The sequence below is a fragment of the Lepus europaeus genome, chromosome 10 (assembly GCF_033115175.1).
Source record: "Lepus europaeus isolate LE1 chromosome 10, mLepTim1.pri, whole genome shotgun sequence".
Classification (NCBI taxonomy): domain Eukaryota; kingdom Metazoa; phylum Chordata; class Mammalia; order Lagomorpha; family Leporidae; genus Lepus; species Lepus europaeus.
Window position 1 is genome coordinate 18,046,589 of NC_084836.1, and position 25,439 is coordinate 18,072,027.

A 25,439-nucleotide genomic window follows, 5' to 3' on the forward strand; every position below is an offset into this window, starting at 1 on the left:
TCATCATCATCCTGTCCACAATGTTCATTGTCTTTTTTTATTGATACATTCCTATACCTATCAATGTATAATTCTATATTCTCACTGTGTGGTGACAAAATTTAGAGAAAAATTGGGAGTCCTTAAGGCTCATGGTGCCCATAAGCAGAGCAACTGGATCTAGGCATCCAGAACACCTGCAGGAGTGAAGCTTCCATATCTACACCAGGAACTCTTGTGAGTGCCTCTTGAGAATATAGACATTTGGAACTATGTTACTTGATGCTACCCACAGAATTGGGTAACTTGGTTAAGGCTATGGCTGTTAGACTAATCTGATGCATGACTTTGGGCAAGTTACTTACCTCAGTTTCATCATCCCTAGGGGGGATATTGCTGGGCTACAATATCTGCAGTCCCAGTTATGACGTTCTAATATTTTGACCTTAAGCATCTTATCTTAATTATAAAGTTGCAACATTGCTCTTAGCCTGAAAGTATGGCAAAATTTCACTAGAATCTGGAATCTGTTTAGTCAATCCTCTCCTAATGTTTCTCCCTTAGCCAGAGTTGGGACTGATCCTTTGAAGTCAATAAGGTTCCTATAGTGTTTGGTTTACAAAAAACATGTAAACAATAGTGTACAACATAGTTGTGGGACATCCATCTGAAGCCATCCAAACACTCTGATCCCTGTGTTCACAGCAATCCTTCTGCCAAATTCTGGGGATGAAAAGAAGTTCATTTCCTTAAAGATATCCCACATCTTCCTGTTGTTCTGCTTAAGCTCTTCTAATATGGAGACATTTCATGTAGCAGGCTTCTAACTTAACAAATCTTATCAACTGTCAGTCCTTTCAAAGACATTGCTTTCTGTTGTGAGATGAAGGTGTAATTTATCAGATGATCAAATCCCTATTGATGAACTATTATGTTATCTCATCTAATTTATAGAATATTTGAATCAATTTGAACTGTGATAGCTGTGTTGAGTTTATTAAAAGTTTTGTGATTATGATAAATAAAATACTTGATATTATTATTAGGATAATAATAGAAGCAAAGAGTTTGTGATTATTTTTTGACTGATTACCTGAAGAGGGACTCTAAGTCTCAAATCAGTTAAGAGATTTGTCCAAGGTCACTCAACAAATTGGGGGTAAAGCTGGTAATAAAACCCAAATTGCTTCACTTTAAGGCAATGCTCATTTACTGCATTTCTCACTCCTAGGAGGAAAGGTTGACAAAACTTTCAGAGTAAGGGTGACTGTGGAGGAGGAATGAACTAAGTAAAAATAATGAGTTCATGATATGATCCAAAGTGTCAGTAGATTTACAGTCCTTCAAAGCAAAATATCATACCAAGTACCTGGCTCATGGGATTATCTTGTTCTGAGTTTCAGAGGTATACATATGTTGCTGAATTTTCCAGTCTGGTTGCCCACTTTAGGAAGCACAAGCAGAGCTACCACATTTGTGTACATTGGACATTGATAACCTCTGGGGGTACCATTCACAATATAGGCTCTGTGGAGCTCTGTAATACACACACACACAGATACATATTGAATTTTATATAATTGTATACATATATAATTAAAATTTTGGAGAAGGTGATAATGAAATGTCTTGCTCTAACAATAACAATGTGTTTATGACAATCTCTGAGAGACTGTACAGTATCTTGAGGAAAAGAACTCTTTTTCCTAATTCACTAAAAAATAGATAGGTGAGTACCTCATGGACAAGATCTAGGGTTCACATTGATAGAAGAAATAGGATAAAAAATAACTTTCATTCTTTTATTAATTCATTCAAACATTGATTCACTCATTCATTCATTACTCTTGCATTATGTATTCATCTAAAAGCCAAATTCCGGGTGATTATCTGTTCTAAACATTTTGCCAAACTCTAGAGTTCTTAAGACCAATTTTATGTTCTCAGAGAATTCAGTCTAATGTGACAATCAGAAAAGTAGATGTCTTTAGTAGCACAGGGATTCATGGGTATCTGGAGGCAAGAAGCATAATCCCATTGTACACGGGAACAGATGGACGGATTGAGAAGAGTCGGGAAAGTCCCTTTCCTGCCAAAGTGGTGGCATGATATTCCAGGCTGAAGGAGCAATGTGCACAAAATCTTGGTGTAACAGGCTGTGTCCTCAGCACTTGACATGTATTAGTTCATCTAAATCTCATAATAACCCATCATACAGGCATTATTATGATTCACATTAAACAGATTAAGAAACGAAGGCACAGAAAGATCAGGTAATTTGCTCAAGGTTAGATAGCTGTTTAAGAACAAACGTTAGCATTGGAGCTCAGGAAATCCAGCCACAGAACCCACACGACTCCTTCCTGCCTCTTGAGCAATAGCATGGGGGCTTTGGGAGAACCCTGAGTGGTCCAGTTTGGCAGGCAACCACTGTGGAGGTTGGAGGTAGAGACACAAAGGCTGAGGGAGTGTGAGTGTGAGCCAAGAGAGCTTTAGTGCCTGGAGGTGGTTTGGTTGGGGCTGGTTGTGAGAACATGAGCCTCGTCTTTTTAGCTCCAGTGAGTGACTCCACCTTTCCCTCTGGCTGCTTCCTGGAATCCACTGCCCAGACCCACAAGGGGCATATACCCAACACACTGGGGGACCCCAGGAAATTACTCATATTCCCCATTCCACGTCTGTACTGAATTCGAGACATTTTCCAGAAGTTGTTTTGTCATTTTTTAAACCAAATTTCCATTCACTTGTCTTGTTGCTATGAGACTCTCCCCCCTAAATGTTTGAGTGATGGGAAGGGTGACCCAAAACCCAAGTTGCAGTTATTTGAGGGCTCTGTTTAAATTGATCCCAGTCGATCGTGAATTCACTCTATTGTGCTATTATCCAACTTCCAAAAATGCTGGAGGGGACACACGAATTGCAAAATATGAGTTATTTACCCTTTTGGAACTTTTTTTTTTTGGTCAGAGTCAAAAATTATTCTTGTGAGATCCTTGTGAGATTATTAGAAATAATGACATTAAAGTTTAGTTTTTTTAAAAAAATACTTATTCTATGCATAAGTATAAGAGCCTGTTCTATGTGAGTTATTGCCATTGTTCATAGGATTTGAGCAAATGATCAGAGGCAACTGGTTTCCCCCCCTTATCCTTGTTTAAATGATCTGGTGATTAAACAATCATAAGGTACAAATATTCACTCATTATAATTCCAGATCACTGGGGCCAGCATTGTGGCACAGTGGGTTAAGACACTGGCTGCAACACTAGCATCACATATAAGCCCCAGTTTGAGTCACAACTGTTCCACTTCCAATCCAGATCCCTGCTAATTCACCTAGGAAATCAGAGGAAGATGATCCAATATCTTGGGCCCCTGTCATCCATGTGGGAGACCTGGATGGAGTTCCAGGCTTCTAGTTTCAGCCTGGCCCATCTTTGGTTGTGGCAGTCATTTGAGGAGTGAACCCGTAGATGGAAGACCTCTCTCTCTCTCTGTAACTTAGCATTTCAAGTAAACAAGTATACCTTTAAAAAAAATTCCAGGGGCCAGCATTGTGGCACAGCAAATAATGCCACCTAGTGTGACACCAGCATCCTATATGAGTGCCTGTTTGAGTCCTGGCTGCTTCACTTCTGATCCATCTCCCTGCTAATGCATCCGGGAAAGCAGTAGATGATGATTCACACCCTTGTCACCAATTTGGGAGATTCAGATGGAGTTCCAGGATCCTGGCTTCTGCCTGGCCCTGCCCTGGCTGTTGCAGCAATTTTGAGGTGTGGATCAGTCTCTCTCTCTCTCTCTTCCTCCCTCCTTGTCCCTCCCTCCCTCTTTCTTTCAGTAACTCTGCCTTTGAAATAAATGAATAAATAAATCTTTCCAAAAATTCCAAATCACCACACATGAGTCACAAATATATTTTAGTAAACACTAGAGTATCTCTGCATAATATATAATAAAAAGATGATGGAACATACCTCCTGAAAATCAGTTCAGTGTGGTTATTTTGCTACTGATAATGGAAAACAAGGAACTATCACTTCAGTTTATTTGCTTTGGGGATCAGATCTCTTGTTTGGAAGACAGCTCCTATGGTGGAAAGGATCCTGCCCAGGGATCAGAGGGACACAAGACTAAATCCATTTATGCCATTCACTACTTTTGGGCATATCACTTTACTTTGTGAACCTCAATTTCTTATTAGAAGCAAATTGGCTTCCCATCATCTCTGAAGACACCTCTTCACCCAACTTTTATAACAAAAAAAAAAGAAGCCTTCATACTGACCCACATAGGCAAGACTTGAAGATTCTTCAATTTTTGTAGGCCAGAATTATGTTAACTTTTTCCGTAAAGGACCAGGTGGTAAATATATCAGGTTTTGCAGGCCATATTCTGGGGGGAGGGAGGGTTACCAACTGTTCAACTCTGCCTTTGCTACACAAAATCAGCCACAGACCATTGCAGAATGAGTAAACATGGTTGGTACCAATACCACTTTATAAAAACAGGCAAGGAAGTAACAGGCAGGATTTGGCCATCAGGCTCCAGTTTACCAACCCCTGAGTTAGATGATGTCCATGATACAGAGCACGATGGAGAAGCAAGGAGACAGGACTTTGGCCCATTTCTTGAATCTGATGGGGACATAGGAGGCTACATGAACCCATTCCAGGCTTACCTTGCCATGGCATCTCAGTCCATCCCACCTCCCAAAGACCAAAGGATAGACTTGGATGTGTTTCTCTTTTTGAAAGAGTTAAGGAGGCAGGGACAGACACGTTGCTTCTTTCTAGGGAAATGATTTGGAATTGAGAGTTTGCTCTGCCATACAGCTGGAACTCATTACTGCCTAAGCTTTTTAAGTTACAAAGTTTTATTTAGGCCCTATGAAGGCTTTCTTAGGCCAGAAGTAGAACTTGGTGCTCACACCACCAGCTGTCTTCAGCCAACTGCTTCTGTCGCTTTTGCCTCTGGGTCATCATCATCACCATGTGCATCCTGCCCTCCATGGCCTTCCTGCTGCCTTGCCTTTTCCATTGTTTCATTCTTCTGACTTCTTTAATAATATATTAGTCCACATAGTTCCTCTTTGTCAAGTAGGATGGGTCTGTTTCAGCAATATAGAATATTGCATCACTGTACAATAAGAACATTCACCTTATTAGCTGTGATCCCCAAATGCTAATGTTTTAGGTGGAATCTAGCTCTCTCACCCAGAACCTGGGTACTGACACAGAAAGTGGAGATGATAGACCGTTGAAAGTCGAGTCAACGCACAAGTTGAAAATACAGTGGAACAAAAAAGACTCTTCTCTTCTTTTAGGTTAATTCAGACAACAGCCTGGTTTGCCTATTGTGAATGACAGCAAATTCTTGAGTTCAATGAATAGCTCTCAGTTAATGAGACTATTTTTATTATTTACTTTTAGGTTAAAGAGAAAAGAAAAATGAGAAGCAAAGAGTCTGTAAAGCCAACCTCCTGGTGGCATTGTTTCTGGGATCTCATCTGAAGGCTCACCCTCGGTGAGAATTTGATAAAATGATCAAATTTAGAGTCAGAGTATCCCCTTTAGTGCTACAGATTGGGAATTGCTGAAATTCCGTTACACCACAATCCTGTGCTTCACTGAAGAGGGCAGATTCTCAGATTCTCTAACAAGATTGTCAATAACACATTGATCAGAGGGTTTCTCTGTGAGCCCTCTTATTCATCAGAAAACTGCAAAAATCCATTACTCCTGCGTTAAGGACTGTGTGCAAGATTCACTAACACTGGGCAACTGTGGGTGTCCTTTTGAAGGTTCAGGGACAAGGCTAGATGTGGCTAGAGTAGAAATAGGGGCAAAGGATCAAGAGGCAAACATTTGCATCTGAGCTCTCACTGAAGAAATTCAGCATTCACTGAAAAGTCAGATCAATCAAAATATTCTGAAGTTAGAAAAGAGATAGGAGAGACCCAAAATGGCAGAACAAACTGCTCAGCACACACTCCACTCCCCCTCAACCCTCACCCAGAGAGAAGAACTATAACAACAGATAAATTGCTGCACTTCAAAGTGGTCCTAAGTAAGAACATCAGAACTCAGCACGGGAACAATAGGAACTCAGTGTTTCTCATTAATCCAACTAAACTGAGCAGAATAACAGTGAACCTAGCACCTTAGCCCATGTGTCTCTCTGCACTACAAGGGACATGGGTGCAGAACATCTAGAAAATCCTGCCCCAACACCCTAGAAGTAGGGGTGTTTATACCTTCAGACCTGGAGCACATCTTTCCCACTCCTCCCCTCAACCTACCACCAAGGGCATCACTTGCTGCTCCTGGTTCCTATGCACACCAGGACACTAGATCAGGGTATCTACAACCCTCATCCAGTCTTCTCTCAGGTGCTCAGAACTGTGCATATACTTGGTACTATGTGCACACTTTGAACAGGTCACCCGGCATTCTCCCCGTGCAAACATTACTCTGGGTCACCAAGGTGCACTGACAGTGGCCTCAGGGTTTGCGTGTCCCAACAATCCTGGTGCCAGCACTTCAAGGCTCTCCCTGCTTTCGTGTATAGCAGACAGCAGTTGGGTTTTGCATGCCCAGATCATCCCAGCATCAGACAAGACTCTGACCCTACACATGGACAGCAGCTGGGAGTCTGAAGTATTCTACCAATCCCAGTGCCAGTGTTGCTCCTGGGACTCCAGTCCCTCCCCTGCATGTTGGTTGGGATCTATGACCCTATCTGTTCCTGGAACAGCCCAACCTGTTTCCAGTGCCTGTGCTACTTGTCTGGCTCCTGACTTGAGTGGTGACAGGGAGCTCTGTATATCCATTGGCTTGTGACACTAGTAGAGATGGCTCCCAGCACCAGTGCGGTTCCTCCCTCTGGAGGTGAATAGGGGACTGCAAGACAGGGATCTGAACAACATTGGTGGTTTCCAGGTGCTCCCAAAGCCCCCACCACCACCACCACCACTACCAATGACTAAAATGAAAGAAAATTTAAGGAGATTAGGGTATGGAACTAAAGACATAGTTGCCTACCAAACTGAAATTGGAGGACACATCTTCAGGTAAAAACCTTCAGTTCACCAAAGCCAGCCTTTAAAAGTGATAGAAACTACTAGTCCATCAGATACGCAAATATCAACATATGGACACAAGAATGAAAAACCAAATAAATATGATGCCCCAAGAGGAACAAAATAATGCTTAGAATGAGACTATAAAGAAAGGATAGAAACAAAATTCCTGGTAAGGAGTTCAAAGGAATGCTTATAAAGCCAGTCAAAGAGATATAAGAGAATATTGATAGACAGTTAAGTGAAACTGGATAGCAGTGCATGATCTGAATGAGAAATTCAGCGAAGAGGTAGAGATCTTATAAAAGAGCTGGAAAGAATTTTAAAAATGAAGAACTTAATGAGCCAAATGGAAAATACAATTGAAAGCCTCAACAACAGACTAGATCAAGCAGAAGGAAAAATATCTGAATTTGAAGACAAGTCTTTTAAAATATCTCAGACAAAAAAAGTGTGAAGACAGCCTTCAAGACCTTTGGAGTACTGTTAAATGAACCAGTATTTGAGATTTGAACATTCATGGAGGAGAGGAAAGAGCAGAGACTTAGAAAACATATTCGGTGAAATGATATATGAAAATGTTTCCAATCTGGAGAAAGATTTGGACATTCAAGTAAGCAGGTCCATAGAACTCCAAACAGATATAATCAGAAAAGATCCCTACTACAACACAATACAGTCATAATCTAGAAACTACAACAAAGAGTGAATTCTAAAATTTGCAAAAAAAAAAAGTTACAGGTCACTTTTAAAGGAATCTCTAATATATTAACTTCATATTTCCAGCAGAATCATTATGGGTCAGGAGAGAATAGAATGATATATTTTAAGTTCTTAAAGAAAAATACTGCCAAACTAGAATACTTTACCCATTGATACTCTATTTCAGAAATGAAGGAGAAAATGAAATGTTCCTAAACAAACAGAAACTGAGGGATTTCATCACCACCTTTTTATCATACAAAAGATCCTTAGAGGTGCTCTATACACCTTGAAAGTATAAAATACACCAGATGATAGAATATTTCTCAGCCATAAAAATAATGAAATCATTACATTTTCAACAAAATTGTAGTGCAACTGGTATCATTATGGTAAGTGAAACTAGCCAGGCCTCAAATACAAATACCATATGTTTTCTTTTATTTGTGGTAGTTAATATATAGAGTATAAAAATTGTGTGGATGTTATAAAATTGCTTCACTGAATCATACCATGTAAATGACATATACCCTTCTTTTTCCTTGTTTAAAAAAAATGGAGAGGGAGTGGAATCAAGAGTACTCTCAGGAGTACTGGCAATGTTTTGTTCTTGATTTTGTGTTGGTTATGAGTGTAATCAGAGGACAAAAAAACTCATCTATACAAATAAGGAATTTCTAACTATGAATTCTGTATTTCAACAAAATGTTTTTTAAAACCCACCAGAAAAAGATCAAAGATAATTCAAAATAAACAGAAAAAATTGTAAAGAGAAAATATGATAGGGCTAAGCCATCATTTATCATTGATAAACTTGAATATAAATGGACTAAATTCCTCAATTAAAAGACTCAGACTGGCTGAATGGATTAAACAAACAAATAAACAACATCAACAACAACAAAAACAAGACCCAGTAATATGCTACATACAAGAAACTCACTTGCTAAGTCAAGACACACACAAACTCCAAGTGGGAAATCATATTCTATGCAAATAGAAACCAAAATGTAAATATGAATAGCTATACTTATAGCAGGCAAAATATACTTTAGAACAAAAACTGTAAGAAGTGACAAAAACTCACAATATAATGATCAAGGGATCAATTAAACAAGAACATGTGATTATTATAAGTGTAAATGCACCTAATGCTAGTGATTCCAATTTTATAAAACAAAGATTATCAGAACCAAAAAGAAAGATAAGTTCCAAAACAATAACAATGGGTAATTTCAGCACCCCACTTTTATCAATGGACAAATCATGCAGAAAATTCATTAACTAATAAATTGAAAAAAATGGACCTAACAGATATTCACAGAGCATTCTATCCAATGGCATCACAGTACATATTCTTTTCCTCATAACATGGAACTATCTCTAGGATAGATCATATATTTGGCCCTATGTCTCAAGAAACGTTTTAAATGAAATTGTGTCATATCTTTTCTGATCATGATGCAACAAAACTGGAAATCAATAATAAAAGAAACTCTAGAAATTGTGTAAGTACATGTATATTGAATAACGTGTTCTTGAATGAAAATAGGTCATTGAAGAAATCAAAAGGAAAACTAAAAAATTCCTTGAAACTAATGATATTTTGACATATTAAAAAACTTATGAGATACAGAAAAAGTAATACTAAGTAGTAAGTTTATAGCAATAAGTACATAAAAATAAAAATATAACCTAATCTTTCAGTTCAAAACCTAGAAAAATAAGAATAAATTAAACACAATATTAGAATGAGCAAAATAACAAGTATTAGAGCAGAAACAAAATAAATAGAAGTTAAAATGTATAATGGATCAACAAAATGAGGAATTGTTTTTTAGAAAATATAAATCAAATTTTAAAAATATTAGCTAGACTACGAAAAAGTTAGAGGAAAGTCAAGCATACAAAATCAGGTATGAAAAAAGGAGATATTGCATTGATACCACAAAAACACAAAGAAACTTAGGCAATGTTATGAATAACAATATACCAGCAAATTGGAAAACCTAGAAGAAGTGGATAAGTTTCTGAATACATGAAACTCACCAGAATTGAACCATGAAGACAGAAAAGCTGAGCAGATTAGTAATGAACATGAGGTTGGATCAGTAATAAAAAGTCTACCAACAAAGAAAAGTCCGAGACTAGATGACTTCACTGCTGAATTCTGCCAAACTTTTAAGGAAAAAGTAACATCGCCTTTCCTCAAATTATTCCGAAAAACTGAAAGGAAAGGAACCATTCCAAATTCATTCTATGAGTTCTTGATTTCAAAACCAGAACACAACAAAAGAAAATTGTAGGCCAATATCTGTGATGAACATAGACGCAAAAATTCTCAACAAAATACTCACAAATAGAATAAAGTTACTTATCCAAAAGATTATTCAAGGACTCCTGTTCAGCACAGTGGTTAAAATACCACTTGGGATGCATACATCCCATACCAGGGTGTCTGATTTCAAGTCCCATCTCTGCTCCTGATTTCAACTTTCTGTAGTGTTTACTTTGAGAAGCAGCATGTAACAGGTTAAGTTGTTGGGTCTCTGCCACCCATGAGGGTGACCCAGACTGAGTTCATAACCCCTGACTTCAGCCTGGACAATTCCTGATAGTTGCAGACATTTGGGGAGTGAATAAATGGATGGGAGATCTCTGCCTGCCTCTGTATCTCTGTCTATGTTCCTCTCTCTCTTTCTCTCTCTGCCTTTCAAATACATAAATAAAAATATTTTACAAATCACTCACCCTGGGGCTGATGCTATGGCATAGCGGGTTGGGCCATCACCTTCAGCACCAGCATCCCATATGGGTGCTGGTTCAAGTCTCAGCTGCTCCACTTCTGATCCAGCTCCCTGCTAATGTACCTGGGAAATCAGCAGAGGGTAGTCCAATTCCTGGGGCCCCTGCATCCTGCACTTGGCTCCTGACTGCAGATCAGCTCAGCTCTGGCCATTGCAGCTGTTTGGGGAGTGAACCAGTGGGTGGAAAATTGCTCTGTCTCTACCTCTCTCTGTAAGTCTGTCTTTAAAATAAATCTTTTTAAAAAAATTTCTCACCCTGATCAAGTGGGATTGCTCCCTAGAGTGCAAGGATGGATCAATAAATGAAAATCAACAGATAAAATATATTGTTAACAGAATTAAGGATGAACATCACATGATTATCTCAACAATTACAGAAAAATGTTTTTTATAAAATAAAGTATCAATTCATGATAAAATATTTAACAAATTAGGTATAGGAGGAGCATACCTCAATATAATAAAGGCAATGTATGATGAACTCACAGCCAACATTACTGAGTGGACAAAAGCCAAAATTGTTTCTTCTAAGATCTTAAAAGGACAGAGACTTCCACTCTGACTGATCTTATTCAATATAGTACTGGAGGTTTTAGCCAGAATAATCAGACAAGTGAAAGAAATAAAAGATATAGAAATAGGAAAGGAGGAAGTCAACTTATCCCTGTTTGCAGATGATGTCATTCTATACAGTAAGAAACTGAAACATCAGCAAGAGACTATAAGAACTGAAAAACAAATTTAGTAAAGTTGCAGGATATAAAATCAATTTGTACAAGTTAGTAGCACTTCTATACACCATTAACAAATTTTCTGAGAAAGAACTTACAAAAGCAATCCCATTCACAGTACTTACAAAACTACTTTGAAATAAATTTTAAAAAGAATATAAAAGACATTTACAATGAAAATTAAACACTAATAAAAACTTTAAGACACCAAAAAAATTGGAAAGACGTTTTCATTTTCATGGATTAGAATAATTAATATTACTAAAATGTCAATACTACCCAAAATGATTTACAGATTCAATGCACTCCTCATTTAAGTATCAACAGCATTTTTCACAGAAAAAAAATTATATCAAACTAAGAAGCATCTGCACAGCTAAGGAAATGATCAACAGAGTGAGGAGACAACTGATAGAATGAGCAAAAATATTTGCAAACTCTGCACCTGACAAGGGGTTAATATCCATAATATATAAGGAACTAAAAAAACTCAACAACAACAAAATAAATAATTCATTCAATACACTTCTGAATAGACACTTCTCAACAGAAGAAATACAGCTGATGGACAAATACATGAAAAATGTTCGCTATCACTAGTAATACGGGAAATGCAAATCAGAAACACAATGTGATATTTACTCACTCCACTCAGAATGATTATTATAAAAAAGAAAGGTAAATAAATGCTGGTAAGGATGTGGAGGAAAGGAAACAGTAATTGTCAGTGAGCAAGTTAATTAGTATAGTCATTATGGAGATCAGTATGGAGTTTCTTTAAAAAACTCAAAATAGATCTACCACGTGACCCAATTATCTCATTTGTAGGTGTTTATACAAAGGAAATGAAATCAGCATATGGAGGAGATGCCTGTATTCCCATGTTCATTACAGCATTATTAACAATGGCTGAGACATGGGTTTCATGAATGGATGAAATAGAAAAGGAAGTCCTGACATTTGTAGCAAAATGAATAGAACTGGAGATCATTATGTTAAGTGAAACAAGCCACACACAAAGACACATACTACATATTCCTTCTCCTATGTGTACATATAGATTCTATTTGAATTTAAAATAATATTACTAAAGGCTGGAGAGGATAAGGAGAGGGATTAGGAGATTGGATAATGGGTACCAAATGCAGCTGGGTGAAGGTAAAGGATTCTGGTGTTCTACAGAACAGTTCATGATAATGTGTTATATTTGAATCCAAAGAGAGGAGGTGATTGGCTCCAAACACAAAGCAAAGGTGCAGAAATGGAAAGGCTAACTGCCTGATATGTGTGATTGATGCTGTGTGTGTGTTGAATTGCTGCACTGCACCACATAAACATGTAGAAGTATTCCATGTTAATCCAAAATTTAAAAAAAATTAAAAGTGTTCATTGCAAAAAAGGGTGGGAGGAAAGTGATCACATTGTTGGAATCACAAATATTATTGAGAGAACCAACATGAACAAAAGCAAACACTGTAGTGTTATATAAATGGTTATCTGTGATTAATATGGCTGGTATTTTTATCATGTGTGGATTTCCAAGGTGGTGTGTGCTCTGAAAAACTGTTAGACAATTCAAAAGATGGCTCTGGTGACGACAAAGCACATCAAAGATGAATGAGGATGGATTCTTCAAAATTTTTTTTTGACAGGCAGAGTTAGACAGTGAGAGAGACAGAGAGAAAGGTCTTCCTTCTGTTGGTTCACCCCCCAAATGGCTGCTACGGCTAGCACTCAGCGCCGACCTGAAGCCAGGTGCCAGGAGCTTCCTCCTGGTCTCCCACGTGGGTGCAGGGCCCAAGCACTTGGGCCATCCTCCACTACCTTCCTGGGCCACAGCAGAGAGCTGGACAGGAAGAGGAGCAACTGGGACAGAACTGGCACCCCAATCGGGACTAGAACCCGGGGTGCCGGCACCATAGGTGGAGGATTAGCCTAGTGAGCCACGGTGCCATCCCAGATTCTTCAATTTTTTTCATAAAATCATAGTGAAAAACATACTTTTCAATTAACATTATTTAAAAGATAGTAGTCGTATTAGAGATAACTAACATTCTGTGACTCTTGACCACAGGCCTGCTACTTTGTTACGTTTTCCAAGCATTCTGTGGTGCTGATACAACTGTTCCCACTTCACAGAGAAAAAAGATGAAACAGATTGCTGGGTGACACATGTTCACAGAGCAGAACTAGAACACAGGCCACAGTCTGACTGAATGCAATGCCTGTGCCCTGAATCTGCTTGTGCTAGCCTGGAGGGAAGAAAGTGCACCTGCAACAGAGCTAGGGACCTGGATTCTGGCTCAAACCCTGTCACCCACTAGCTGGGTAAATTATTTTTCCTTCCTGAACCTCAAGATCTATCTTTGTTAGATTCCAGAAATGAGTGAGAACATGGAGTTTATTTGCCTTTCTGTGCCTGGTTCACTTCACAGAGCATGATGTTCCCCCAGTTCCATCCATGTTGCTGTAAATGACAGAATTTCCTTCTTTTTAAATTACTGAATAATATTCAACTGTATGCACATACACACACATGCACGCACACACTATATTTTTTTTATCCATTCATCCAAATACTATGTGTCAATTAAAAACAGTTACCCTTCCAGTGAGATGTCCCAGTGGATCTGGGACTGTGCCACATGTCAGGCTCATTGCCTTCCCCACATGCAGGAAGAACAGATATTATATATTTGTTTCAGGCTTACTGCCTGCTTCTTCCTGTGAGAAAGGAAGCTCATTTAATTCACTGTGGTTTCTCCGGCTCCTAGAGGAGGGCTTGGTACATTATTAGGGCTAGTAATTGTCCCTGAATCAATGAATCTCGAGAATTTCTTTAGCACTCGTCATGTAACATCACATGTGACTGATCGCTCTCTTTCTCTCTCTCTCTCTTTCTCTCTCCCTTCTCCCTGTATTTGTACCCAACTATGTTTTCAGCACTACTTGTCTACCTGGTATACATTAGGAGTATACCAGATATCTGAAGAAGGAATAAATGAATGAATAATGAGACTCTTTTTATTTGTATTAATAGAAGCTTTTCTTGATTTTTAGCATTGACAAGTGGATGAAGAAAGAGCTTCCTTGGGTGTCCCTGGAAATGTGTCCATAGAGAACACCATCTGCTTTCTGTGGATGGTGCATGTGGCTCAGGGCCATAGTTGATGGTAAAACATGTAAAAGCTCCTGTAGCAAGCATGCATGTGTGAGTTGTGATGTCAGCAGTTGACCTGAGCAGGTCTCTAGGCCAGACATCAACCCTTCAGTGGCTGGGTTCTAGGATATTTTGAGGGCAACAGGAAAGAGGTTGGAGTTATAAAGGACCACATTGGAAGCTCAGAACAATTAATTCACAAAGATCTAAGACATAGCTAAGTATCTTAGCAACAACTAAGTATCTGTCTTGGCTGGATCTCAGCTCTGCCCAGTGCCTTTGGGGAAGTGGCTCTTCCTATGAGAGTGTTCACAGATATAGTCTATAGGGCTCAGGCTGGTTATATATACAGCAAGAACAATGCAATTCACAGGCACAAAGCAGACAGAAACACGGTGACCTTTGGTTCAGTGGAGTGCTTCAGAGACAAGCAACATGTGACGTACTGGGTGCTTTGGAAGACCTAAAAGGCAAGGCTGGCAAGGAAGTTCTGAGCTGACTGAAGTTCTGCATTGGGGTATTCATAGAAGCTGATGAGAAGACCCAACTCTGCATCCTGAGACATTGATGAGTCCATGATTCTTCCCTATGGAAGTTCCTGTAGAAATGATATTCAACTCTCACTCCAGAGAAGGAAGAACTGAAGCTCAGAGATGAAGCAGCTTGGCCAAGTTTGCACAGCCCAGGCTTAGGATCCTTAGTCTATTTCCCTACTCCCTCTAAACTGCTTATTATGCAAACTATAGGTTCATTGTTGAAAGCAATTGTTCTTGATCTTTTTTCTGCCGAGGCACACATGGTGGATGTCACTTATGTCTTTGACGGATGCCCTGAAATGTGCCAAGATCAAGCACTGTTAAATAGAGGAACTCCATGGTAGGACACATATAATTCATGGCAGAGACACCAACTGCCCTTTCCACACTCCAGCAAGCACATTGCTATGCAAATGAGGGCCAAGGAAGCTAGTATAAAAGGGAGCAATTTTGAAAATTATTAATATGTGCTCTCCTTGCATTCTAATTGCAGCATTTTAAGCTTCTCTGCAGATGGATGTGCTGAGCCACATACTGGGAAAAGCCAAAGAGTAAAACACATTGATATTCTTGTCTCACTGTCTCCTTGGTAAAGTCTTGCATACCCATAAATAAATTTTGGGTTTTTTTTTTAACATCTAAGGATCATCCTATTTCCAGTGGGTTGGGCTCAGGTCTCCATCTTAAATGCGCTTTTTCTCTTTAAGCTTCAAGCCCTCAAATCCTGCCTTGGTAAACTTTGGAACTGATGAAATCTTACCTCCTATCACAAGGAGTTGTGACTCAATCCCCAGATGGGCTTGGCTGTTCCCTAACACTGATTACATGACTGCTCCACAGAGCAGAGTCCCTGGAGCAGAGTGTACTTACGCAAAACTAAACCACCACGAGTGGGTCCTATGCAACTGGGAGTGCGTGGCTGGTTTGTTATAGCAAGTATTGGTTGATGAGTCAACCCAATCACTCCTCATGTTACCATCTTAACTGCCTTGAATAATTTTTTAGGCTCCTGCCTGCCTGGCTTGGAAGTGGCATCAGCTGAATTAGCACTTGCAAGACCAGCATGGCTTCCACCTGCTTCCCAATGACTTCTTAAACAGACCCCAGTGCCCAGGTTATCACCCACATATTTCTTGATCTTGTTCGGAGTGCTGGTTCTTCTTCCAAGCAGTTTCAGTAGTCACAGACCTGTGAGTCAATACTCTAAGTTACTGCTGGAGATGGGCTTTCTTTCCTGGAAGAAAAATTGGTTTTAAAAATTTCAGAACTCGGGGCCGGCACTATAGCTTCATAGGCCAAGCCTCTGCCTGTGGCATGGGTATCCCATATGGGTGCCACTTCGAGTCCCAGCTGCTTCTGATCCAGCTCTCTGTACTAACTTTGGAAAGCAGTGGAGAATGGCCCAAGTATTTGTGCTTCTGCACCCACAGGGGAGACCTGGAAGAAGCTCCTGGCTTCAGGTTGGCTCAGCTCCGAGTGTTGTGGCCATCTGGGCAAGTCAGCAAGTGAAAGGAAGACCTTTCTCTCTGTCTCTTCCTCTCTGTCTGTAACTCTACCTGTCAAATAAATAAATAAAATCTTTTAAAATTTTTTTCAGAACTCAAAAAAGGGCCTCATAATAACTTACCTTGTTTCTCCCACCTGCTAATTATTCTACATGTATTCATGACTCATTTCCCTAAATTTAGTTTGGGCATTTGTTAATCTATCCAAGATGCAAGCATAAGATGTTCTCAGATCCCAAAATCCTAGTGGAGCCCCTCTATAATTGGCCATAAATTCACAACAACTTGAATGTACACAAAAATTCACCTATTTTATCTCCAACTAATTCTAATCTATCTGCTGATATTAAGAAAAAATAACATTCAGTCCTGGCTATTTTTAAACTTTTGTCAAATCTGACCACCATAATGGTCCTTTTAGTTTTTCTGTTTCTCAGGGAATTTGGTTTTCTGATCACAACCTTGATTCCCCTGCAAAATGGCATCTGAGTGTATAGATAGTTGGGAAAGAGTGGCTCATGTGGTCTTGTGAAGCAGAAGAGTGAGAGCCATTGGGAGATGGTATCATTTAACATTCCTGGTCTCCAGGGTGACAGTTATCATTGCCTTGAATATGAAAATGTTGCTGGCTCCTAATGCTAAACATTCTTGACTTGGACAGCACTCAGCACTTTTGGAAAATAGAATTATCTATTTTCTAATTGTATTTTTTTTAATGTGTTGGCTTTCTTGTCTACCCTGGTAAGAAAGTCCACCAGCTTCAGCATGATTTCACCCATTGTGTTGGTTAACTTTATGTCATCTTTACTGGGCTAAGAGATGCCCAGATAGCTGGTTGAGAATTATTTCTGAGTGAATGTGTCTGTGAGAGTGTTGACAGAGTAGATTAGCATTTGAATTGTTAAATTAAGTATAAAATATCTTCTTCACCAATGTGGGTGGGCATTGTTTAATCAGTAGTGGGCCTGATAGAAAAAACATTCAGAAGAATGATGAATTTGCTCTTTTGTCTTAAAAAGGGACATGCATCTTATCCTGCTCTCTAACACTGGAACTCATGGTTCTTTTTTTAATTTTTTAATTTTTTAATTTTTTCATTTATTAAACTTTTATTTAATGAATATAAATTTCCAAAGTACAGCTTATGGATTACAATGGCTTCCCCCCTCCCATAACTTCCCTCCCACCTGCAACCCTCCCCTTTCCCGCTCCCTCTCCCCTTCCATTCACATCAAGATTCATTTTCAATTCTCTTTATATACAGAAGATCAGTTTAGTATATATTAGGTAAAGATTTCAACAGTTTGCCCCCATATAGCAACACAAAGTGAAAAAAAATACTGTTGGAGTACTAGTTATAGCATTAAATAACAGTGTACAGCACATTAAAGACAGAGATCCTACATAATATTTTTTTGGTTCTTAGAACTTTAGGTTCTTCTGTTTATACTATTAATTGCCTAGTTCTCAAGCCTTCACACTGGGATGAAATTATACCAATGGCTTATCTTGGTTTTCTCCAGCTTGCAAACATTGTATTAGATGATTTTTCTACTTTCAAAATCATGTGAGTCAATTACTGTATCAACCTCTTCATCATCTTCTATTGGTTCTGTAGAACCCTGTCTGTTAGACTGATCATCCACAGAAAAGGCCTACCATTGGATAGTTGACCCTCAACTCTACTTTTATCTCAGTTGAGAAAAGGAGGGAGTTTCCGAATCTCAGTCTTTTTTCCTCAGAATTTCCTCTGCTTTGTCTAATACACACATATAGAAGTCTATGAGGTTTTATGAAGTTGTACAAAGCCCATTTGAAATAAAAACTGAAGTGACAAGAAAGCCAAGTGATATAAAAAATTTAATAAGAGCAAAACTATATGCAGAGAGAGTATTCAGCATTAAATTTCTTTTCAGCTCAATCTTCTGTACTTTCAGTGTTCAGTTACATTTCATAAATAGTAACTATGGCTCAAAATGTCAGAGGCATCAGAGAAAGAAATTTCCAGATACAGTGGAAAGAAAGAACAGATCCCTTAGAGCAGATCTGGCAAGGGCGTGCTTTCTGCTTTGGTAATGATGGTGTCTTTTAGCCACATCCTCCCATGGGAGGGGTAAATGAGCTCCCTCAGATGTCTTTTATAGCGACTGTAGTCCCACTCGTGGAGGCTCCACTCTTGTGATCTATCCACCCTCCAAAGGCCTCACCGCTTAATACCATCACATTGAGGAGTTAGATTTTAGTATGTGAATTTAAGAGGTACACAAACATTGAGATCACAGCATAGTACCAGCTTCTGCATGGCAGATTGGTGTTTTCTGCAAAGAATATGGACTTTGCATTCAATGTCCTGGTAGTATGACTTTAGTCAAGTTACTTGGGGACTTTAAGCTGGGTTTCCTTAGGAAACAGGCTCTGACATGATCTGTGTCAGGGTGTTTACTGTGGTGGGGAAGCTGGAGATCCACACTTACCAGGGAATGAAAATCAACTGTGACTCTTCAACCACCTACAACTTAGGCTAGAGAAAGGGAAGTCTTGGTCCTAAGGGGAATCTGAGTGGAACACCACAATATCCACTGTACTTCACCTCTCTCCATTTTTGTTTTCTTTTCCATAGGCTGGAAATACAAAGCAGAATGGCAGAGTCACATATTAAATATGATAACGCATAAGAAAGGGCTTTATTGATGAGTTATGCAAATATGAGTGTTGCTATGATAGGAGATTTTGTAATTTTTAGTGCTTCTGCCATGAATCCCTTGTAGTATTAAAACATATTTATACAAATGTAGTAGTATGTGTTTTAAAAGGAATTTGTCCTCAGAATAGTTAGACTTTATGAGCTAACAGTATTTTAATGAGCTACTAAGTGAGCTACTCTGGCATAACTTCTGAATGTCAAAACATAACATGTTTGACTTTTTCCATAGATACTCCTTCATGTAGTTTTTCCTATGTGGCTATGAATCATACTTATCACATCATGTTTTTCTCCTCTAGAGTGTGCTGTCATAATTACTAAATCATGTTTCCATGTTTGCAGATAAAGAATTTACCCAGTGCTCATAGGTAATTATTCTTTTTTTATGCTGCATATTGTCTTGCTGAGAAATTTAAGATACTTATAGCTAGACTGAGGATTTCTTGTGGGGGGTAGAGAAAGAATTTTATAATCAAATTGATTTGGGCAATAGCTGTTTAAACCAACTTACTGCAAGCACTTCATGGAGCCTTGAATAAGCTAATGCACATTGTGATCTGAACTATTGGTTATAGCATGAGGCATAAAACTATGTATTACTCAATAACAAATAATATTTTCCCCCTAATGACTAAAATGCTGCAAAGCTGACTTAGAAACATTTTGATAAAAACTGAAGAAGTGATGATAGCACTTCAACATGTCTCAGTCTTCATCCTGTCATTCAGTTCATCCACTTATCTACCCACCCTTATGTTACAGATATGCAAACGAATGTGCATCCAAGAGATGATTACAGTGAGGTAATTCTGTTTCTAGGAAATCATTCCTGGAGAAGTGTATCTTGCATACTAGACAGATCATCATCCAGCATGTTGGCTCCTTCACACCATTAGGCCCTTCATCACTTCTCAATCCAGGCAAATCAACTCCCATGCGGATACTGGGCTATATGTACAGATAACAACTTATTTTTTGGCTTCTTTCAGTGAATTGAGCAAAAGTTAACACTTCATTTCTAGATGTGAATGATAAAAATGTTTTTACTGTGATCAGGACCTAATCAATTAGTTTCTTTTGTATATATAAACTTATTTATTTATTTATATAAAGAAAATAGATTTCATGAGTTGATATACACAATTTAAGAATGACATTTCTCGGGGCTGGCGCTGTGGCGAAGTGGGTTAATGCCCTGGCCTGAAGTGCCAGCATCCCATATGGGTGCCAGTTCTAGTCCCGGCTGCTCCTCTTCTGATCCAGCTCTCTGCTATGGCCTGGGAAAGCAGTAGAAGATGGCCCTAGCCCTTGGGCCCCTGCACCCATGTGGGAGACCCAGAAGAAGCTCCTGGCTCCTGGCTTCAGATCGGTACAGCTCTGGATGTTGTGGCCAATTGGGGAGTGAACCATCGGATGGAAGACTTCTCTCTCTCACTCTGCCTCTCTCTCTGTGTAACTCTGACTTTCAAATAAATAATAAATAAATCTTTTTAAAAAATGACATTTCCCAACCCCTCCATCCCACTCTCTCTCAACCTTCCTTTTTTATCTTTCTCTAATTTTTTAGATAATATACTTACAATTTACTTTATAATCACAAGCTTAATTCTCCACCAAATAAAGAATTTAATGAGTAGAAAGTAGAGAGACCATGTTCCTCAGGAGTATAGACAGACAGGAGCTATGGACAATAACCATATCTCAAGATGTCAATTTCACTCATATGGATTATGTTTTTAGACTATATATATTATGTACAACAAATGAGAGAAAACATATGATATTCTTTTTTTTTTTTGACAGGCAGAGTTAGACAGTGAGAGAGAGAGAGACAGAGAGAGAGGTCTTCCTTCCATTGGTTCACCTCCCAAATGGCTGTTGCAGCCAGTGCGCTGCACCAATCCAAAGCCAGGATCGAGGTGCTTCCTCCTGGTCTCCCATGCTGGTGCAGGGCCCAAGCACTTGGGCCATCTTCCACTGCACTCCTGGGCCACAGCAGAGAGCTGGACTGGAAGAGGAGCAACTGGAACAGAATTCGGCGCCCCAAATGGGACTAGTACCCGGGGTGCCGGCGCCACAGGTTGGGGATTAGCCAAGTGAGCTGCAGCGCCGGCCAACGTATGCTATTTTTACAGTTTCTTGAGAAATTGTTTTGCTGTTGTCAAGCCAGGATCTAGTCGCAAGGCTCAGGCACAGTATGGACAAGGCCTGACATTAAGACCTTCTGATTGGAAAAGAAGGTGAGGAAGAAGTAGAATTTGATGGCAAAGAAAATCAAATGTGAATGAATGAAAGGCAGCTTCCATTTTTTTCTTTTATTTCAGGCCATCAGAAGGTAAACGTAGATGTGTGGGTCAACATCTCATTTCTTTCACTCACTAGAATACTGAACTTATTTCTCCTGGCTTATTTGATACTGGTATTAAAATTTTGCAAGAGGAGTGGGTGTTTGGCACAGTGCTTATGACATGGCTTGTGTCACCTGCATCCCATATAACAGTGTATGGATTCTACAGCAGATGCATAGAATGACAATTGCCTTAAGTAGCACTCTGACCTCATAGCCTAGGCAGCTCATGTCAAGAGCCTCTGGTGATCATTCATGTCATACAAAAGAGTATTAATTGTTAAATAAACAATAAGAGTTACTGTGCACTAACTTCCCATGCAAGACCTCTGTCCCCAAAGAGTTGTATTATGAGACTTAATAGTTGACTTGTTCTTAAAAAAATTACTTCATTTTAGTGTTAAGTGGAGGATGTTCTTATGTCTCGTAAGTTATAGTTATGTCTAAGTGCTCACAAAAGATGCATCATCCTTGAATTCTTCTTCAGAGAGTGAAGTTTCTAAAAAAAATAAAATCACCTTTGAGATGCAATGACTTTGAGCAGCTCTTGTCTGGGCTGTTGAACAGTTTTTGTTTTTAAATGTTTTCTGCTTTTTTCTTTCTCTTTTTTTTTCTTTTTCTTCCTCATACAAAGTGTTGAACTCTTTACCTAGAATAGCGTTGATCTTCTGTGTATAAAGTTAAATGAAAATAGGTCTTAGTAAAAAATAAGACTGGGAACAGGAGAGGGAAGAGGAAGAGGGGTATGAGTGTGGGTGGGAGGGCGACTATGGTGGGAAGAATTACTATGTTCCTAAAGTTGTATTTATGAGATGCATGTAAATAAATAAATAATAGTGCATAGATTCAAGTCTTGGATTCACTTCTGATTAAAGCTTTCTGTCAATATGCACCCCAGGAGGCAGCAGGTGATGGCTCAGTAATTGGGTCCCTGCCACCCAAATGTGGGATGAAGATTGGGTTTGGCTTCAGTTTGGCCCAGTCTTGGTTGTTGTAGGCATTTGAGGAGTGAACCAGTGGATAGAAGATTTATCTCTCCCTCTCTCTCCATCTCTGTGCCTTTTAAATACAGAGTAATTTTTAAAGTAAGTTAAAAATAATAAAATTTGGCAAAAGTAACTGTGCCATTGCATAATCATGGTTTAGTCATATGTAAGGAGACAATATAAGAGGTAAGAAACTTTTTTTAAAAATAAAAATTTATTTATTTGAAAGGCAGTTACTGAGAAAGAGAGAGAGAGATTCCATCTTCCCCAAATGGCTGCAACAGTCAAGGCTGGAGCAGGTCAAAACCAGGAGCCTCTTCTGGGTCTCTCATGTGTGTACAGGGATCCAAGGACTTAGGACATTCTCTACTTTGCATCTCCTAGCACATTAGCAAGGAGCTGCATTGGAAGTGGAGCAGCCAGGATTCAAAGAAGCACCCACATTGGATGCTGGCATTGCAGGCATTGGCTTTACCTATTAGGCCACAATGCCAGTCCCCATCAAGACTCTTTTGATTTATGACCTATAGAATAAATCATGAATGTTTTTTTAGGAAGACACCATGGTGGAGATATCAGACTTGGACTCACCAACTTGAGTTGAAGTCTTGGCTTTGTCATGGGTTGACTGTTCTCCTGGGAAGTCATTTCATCTCTGTAAACCTAGATTTCCTCCTTGGTTACAGAAGTCCTTTCTTTCTTTCTTTCTTTCTTTCTTTCTTCCTTCCTTCCTTCCTTCCTTCCTTCCTTCCTTCCTTCCTTCCTTCCTTCCTTCCTTCCTTTCTTTCTTTCTTTCTTTCTTTCTTTCTTTCTTTCTTTCTTTCTTTCTTTCTTTTATTCCTTCCTTCCTTCCTTCCTTCCTTCCTTTCTTTCTTTCTTTCTTTCTTTTATTCCTTCCTTCCTTCCTTCCTTCCTTCCTTCCTTCCTTCCTTCCTTTCTTTCTTTCTTTCTTTTTTTGACAAGCAGAGTGGACAGTGAGAGAGAGAGAGAGAGAGACAGAGAGAAAGGTCTTCCTTTTCCATTGGTTCACCCCACAATGGCTACTGCGGCCAACGCACTGTGGCCACCGCACTGCACTGATCTGAAGCCAGAAGCCAGGTGCTTCTCCTGGTCTCCCATGCAGGTGCAGGGCCCAAGCACTTGGGCCATCCTCCACTGCACTCCTGGGCCACAGCAGAGAGCTGGACTGGAAGAGGGACAACAGGGTCAGAATCCGGCACCCCAGCCAGAACTAGAACCTGGTGTGCCAGCACCGCAGGCGGAGGATTAGCCTATTGAGCCGTGGCACTGGCCCAGGATGAAGTACTTTCTACCTGTGATATCCCAAGTTGCTTTGACTCCTTGTCATTCTCGTATTCTTAAATATTGTTTGGCTGTTCCATTTCTTGTAGGATTGGGGCCAATGCTCTTCAACAAGGTATTATACATCCTGATCCCAGTCTTCCTTGCTGGCCTCACCTTTTTAAGTGAAACTTCTGCTTTCCTGCCTCCAGTTCAGATCCAATTTACATATAAAGCCATCCCAAGCTATCATATTTCTTCAGGAGACCTTGCTAAATAACTTTCCTGGAAGGAACTCTGGCTCTCCAATATTGACAGAATTTCCATGGCTTTGGTTCTACCTACTGACTGTTTCTGGTTCTGCCTACTGACTGGTTTTGCTTTCCCCTGTAAATGTTTATCTCCACAAATATACTAAGATACTGATATAATCCATGGATTTTTTTCTTTTATTCTTTCTTTTTTAATCTCTAGACCTGGTAATGAAGAGAACATAGTGGGAATGAGTTAATTAATGTCTTTTGATTGAGTCATGATATGATTATTTCCAGTTATTTCTCACCATGGTGATGAATTCATTCACATATTCCAAACTGGGCCATGTGTCAACCGTCGATTCATTTATGAGGTAGGCTTTTGGGAATCAAGAGTGCAGCTTGTGGCATGGGATAGTGACCTGTCACTCAGTTCCTGTGGTCCTCTTTAGACTCTACACTCAACAATTGTTCTATCATCTCTTTGTTACGTTAAATATTCTGTAGATTCTCATTATTTCATCAATGCTTCATGAACAAAATCTCATCCACTCCTTACAGTTAATCTACTTTTGTAGATTAGGAAGTTGAATCAAAGAGATACCAAGAATCTTGCCCTTGGTTGCACAACTAGCACATGGCAAAGTCAAAATTTGAACCAGGACTTTGTGAGGTGTAGGGTCAAAATTCTTAACTGAGTTGTCAGGAAAAATGCACAATAAAGAAAATCTGATAAAATACATTTCTTGTCCTACATGCTACAAAAAATGTTCTTATAATATTCTCATTTGTAGGATTTATTTTCAATATCCAATCAGGCTGTGATAGAAGAGAATTATATCTCATTGGTCTATTCTGTGCAGAGAATGATGTAGAATATGGAGAATATGACTTTCTACTTTGGAAGGGCTGGTAGAAATTTTGGTGGAAATGCAGAGGAACTGATGGAGAAGGGAGTAGGAATTATAGGTGATGTGATGAAACCTGAGAGCTCCTGACTTTAGGAGATGCAGCATTATTAGAAGAATCTATATAATGATGCCTAACAATAAGTTGGTCAGGTAAAACTAATGACATTGACCATCAATGTCACTTTGAGCCAGTTCTTTGATCTCTGCAAGTTTGAATCTGTTCTCTTATGAAGTAAATAGAACAGAACATGTTTCCCAAGTTTGATGAGAGGATCAAGTTATATACTTCATTTATGGAACACGCATTTTCTGAATTCTTATTTTGTATCAAGCACAATTTTGATCTGGTGTTCAAGAGGGAACAAGTTAGATTAAAAAAAAAATCTGCTTTCAGAGAGTGTCTAGAAAAAACAAACAGTAAATGAGTTGGATAAGAATCTTAGAGAATGGTAGTC